The following is a 3,805-nucleotide window of genomic DNA, read 5'->3' as shown; positions in this document are numbered from 1 at the left end:
GCGGGCAGGCTGGTGGCTCCCTGTGCTCCGGGGCCTGGGGCCTCGGGTGGTGTCCAACCTGCTGCCCAGGCCCACGCCAGAGGCCTGGTGGTGGGCGGTGCCCGGGGCCGGGGCAGGGGGTGGCCGCCACGGGGGATGAGCGGGACTGGGGGGCCGCGGCGCCTCCCAGCCGCCTCCCCCGACAGCTTCAACCTTCCGTCCTGTAAGTCTGCTCTTCGTTCACATAAAAAAATGAAGCGGGTGGGGAAGGAAGCAGCTCCAGGCGGGCGTGGGGGTCGCGTCTCGTGGCCGTCGCTGATCCTACTTCAGCTCGGCGGCGGGGCCCAGGACGGCGGGTGCGGGCGCCGGGCGGCCCCCCGGCCCGCTCCCTGGTGCTGCGTGTGCTTCACCCCGCGCAGGCTGTGAGTTGACCAGACCAGCAGGCGCCACGCCTGTCCCGAGGAGCACGCGCCTGGGTGCCCGCCCGGCCGGCTGCCGCCCTCAGCGTAGACGCCAAACGCAGGCAGAGGATAAATCAGGTCTTAGGCGACGCCGCTGCAGCGACCCCCAGGGAGGACGCCGGACCAGAGCAAGGCCCTCTCCCACAGAGGGACGGCTCCTCGTAGGACGTCCTGGGGATGCGTGTGCGTGCCCTGTTGCCACGTGTTTATAATGTGGCCTTGCCCAGGTGACTTCTCCACTTAGCCTCTCCGGGCCTGACTGCCCGGAGGCCCCGCCCCCAAGTCTCGGGGACTTCTGATTGCTGCTCAGAACGGGGCCCCTCCCGGCCCTTCCAGCTCAGCTGCAGGACCCGGGTTGGGCAGCAGGTGAAAGACGGCTGTAGGTGCCAAGGGTTTTCTGTCCACACACAGGCGACAGGCCGCTCACCCGCTGCACTGCAGTGTCGGGCGGCCCTTTGCCGCCCGAGGTGCCAGGACCAGGACCCGAGGGCCGCGGGGCGGGACCGGGTTCCGCGCTGTGCGAAGTCAGAGTAGCCGCAGGAGAGGCCGCCACTGCAGAATTTACACGACCTGCTCTGTCGTGACTTAAAATTGCCGCGGACCGAGGAAGCGCCGCTGGGGAGGCGCGTGCCTGGGGCCACCCAGGACGGGCACCCCGGGTCATCGGGACGTAGCGCAGACCTGGCTGCCTTCCTCCCGCGGCCGAGGGCAAGGGGCCCCGTGCCAGGTCCCCGGCGTGGGCCCCGGGAGTGCGCCCCTGGAGGGGGAGTGCAGGATGCGAGTCCTGCAGACGCGTGCGGCTTCCCGGTGGGCGTGTGCCCCGGGGTTGCCCCGACAGGCAGGTGGGCGCGCGTGCTTGCAGGTGTGGGCAGCCCCCACCAGCTCGCCCCCGAGCATGCACCCCAGCAGGGGCCTTTCGGGAGGCCCAGGACGGGGCAGCAGCCTCTACCCCGAGGTTTGGTCCAGCCCGATGGGGCCCGCTCAGACCCAGCCCGTGTCGGGCGGCCACCGCCCTGGCCCTGGCAGCCACACGTGTGGGGTCATCCCGGCGTCCGCGGGGACTTCCCCACCCACTGGGGCAAACACGGTCCTGAGGGAAACTGGCCCAGGCCCGGCAGGCCCGGTTTCGCCGTCCAGCTGGGCCAGACGGACTCCTCAACTCATGTCTGAATACAGGGGCCTGGCTTCCAAGCCACGTGTTGCGTGGCCACGCACAGGAGACTGGAGCCTTGATGAAGAACATACGTTGCCAGGGCTGAGGCCAGAGGGCACCCCGGTGATGCCCATGCTAGCCCAGTGCCCTCTGCCCGTGCCCGGGGGCTGGTGCCACACGGATGCCAGCCTCCAGCACGCGCCGCCCTGAAGTGCCCTTGCCGAGCCTGGGCGGACGCGGCGGACCCTCTGCCCCGAGTCAGCCCCCAGGGCCCACCCCCACCTCCGCCGGGGCTGCCCCGACACTCCTGCTCTGTCCTGCCCCGTGAGATCACGGCTCGCTGAGAGGCGCCCGGTGGCCGGAGGCCCTGCCCCCTCGCTGTGGGGGGGCTGCCCTTTTCAGCGGCCGCACCCAGTATCCTGCGCCCCGTGCGCCTCAAGTCCCGCCAGACCTCTGCTCACCGCTGCCAGCCCTGCCCCCTTGTGCTCAGAATGTTCTGGCCCCTCGGTCTGGGAGCCGTGGGCCTGGACACAGCCTCTAGGAGCACGTGAGGCCATGTGAGGCCTCAGACGCAGTCTCGGTCCATGCCCCCCGCCCCCCTCTCCCCCCACGAGGGCACCCTTCCGAGCCCCCGGCTTGTGTTGTCCTTCCAGCAAACAGAAAGGCAGCCAAGGAGGGCGCCGGTGGGATGTGCCGGCCCCACCTGTCTGGGGCAGCGCCACTGCCCCGGGGAGGTCGAGGCTGGGGGTGACCGGCACCCTCACCCTTCAGCAGGAAGCGAAATGAGGGCTGTGGCGCTCTGCTGCTCCAGAGGGTCCCCGGGGCTCTGCAGGCACGCAGGGGTCTGGGAGCCTCGGGCTAGGCCCCGCCGCCCGCCAGGACCCCGCCGCTGCCCACCGGCGCCTGCCTCGTCGGAGCGTCACACATCAAGTTTCTCCCGCAGGAGAGGGAGGGGTGGCCGGTCACTCGGGGCACCGGGAGCCCTGACCAGCCTGCAGGGGAGCCGCTGGGCCCGAGAGGGTGACTCGGGAGGGGCGGGGCCCGGGTCGCCCCGCAGGGAGCAGCCGCCCGGCCTCAGGACTGCGCCGGGCCCCGTCCCGCCTGCCGCTGCTTTCAAAAGCGGTCAGCACGTTTTCCCCGCTGGGTCAACACCGAGGTGGCAGCCTTGTCGCCCCTGGGGCGTTCTGTGAAACCAGAAGCCGTCTTAAACCTGCGGGTGTTGAGCAGCGCAGGTGCTGGGCATGTCTGGGCTCCTCCGGTGCCAGTGTCGCGCCCCCATGCCACTTTACTCTATGAGGGGCTGCTTCGCCTTTGGTTTGGGGACCTGTTTGGTAAGAACGGCCTTCGCCGAGACCCCACTCCCTGTGGGGCCCTGGGGGCCTGGAGACGGACGGGGGCACAGACTGGCGGGCTGGGGGCTGCGGGGGCCCGTGACCCCAGCCTCCACCTCAAGGCGGGGCGTCCCTACCATGCTGAGGTGGGCTCAGGGCTTCTGCTGCTTGGACCTGGCGTGCGGCCTCCGCCCAGAAGCACCCCGGGCCTGAGCCCCCCGCATGACAGACGCGGTCCACTTGGGGCTGGCCAGAGCCCAGGTCGGGATCACAGGCCTCAGCTGGCAGCGCTGGCGGGACAGCAGCAGCAAGCAAGATGCTGGAGCGTTAGGGAATCTTCTGGGTGAGCAGACCCCTGCACCCTTCGGGAGCGGCCCCCAAAGTCAGGTTGCGCCCCGATCCAGCCCGGGAAGCGAATGTCTGAGCCCGTTCGAAACCCTTGTTGGCGCCTCGCCCTAGGCTGGCGGCCCCTCCTGGGGTGACGCTGAGTGACCTCCACGGAGACCCTGTGGCAGCGCCCCGGCCGGTCTCGACCCCCCCCATTCCACTGCAGCCCGGGCCAGTGTCCGGGTCTTCGGAGCCGAGTGGGCAGACGCTGGGTGCTGGGTGCTGTGTGCGGGGCAGGCTGGGGCTGGGGGCACTCCCTGCTCGGGGAGCGCCTCGCCACCTCCGGCCCCCAAGCCCCGCGGCTTTCCCCGTCGTGGGCGTGAGAGGTGCGTGAGGACGGCCCGCGGCTCGGGGGCACCCCCGGACGGGCGGCCTGGGGAGGCATCGGTGTCCCCCGACCCGCTCCGGCCGGCTTTTGTGTCTAAAATAGATCAGACTCGGGTTTCAGCCTCTGCCCGGCCGAGTCCCGCAGGCTGGGGGGCTCCCTGGAGGGA

This window comes from Condylura cristata, unplaced genomic scaffold, assembly GCF_000260355.1.
Source record: "Condylura cristata isolate star-nosed mole 26May11 unplaced genomic scaffold, ConCri1.0 scaffold00002, whole genome shotgun sequence".
NCBI classification, from domain to species: Eukaryota; Metazoa; Chordata; class Mammalia; order Eulipotyphla; family Talpidae; genus Condylura; species Condylura cristata.
Note: the sequence above shows the minus strand (reverse complement) of the source record.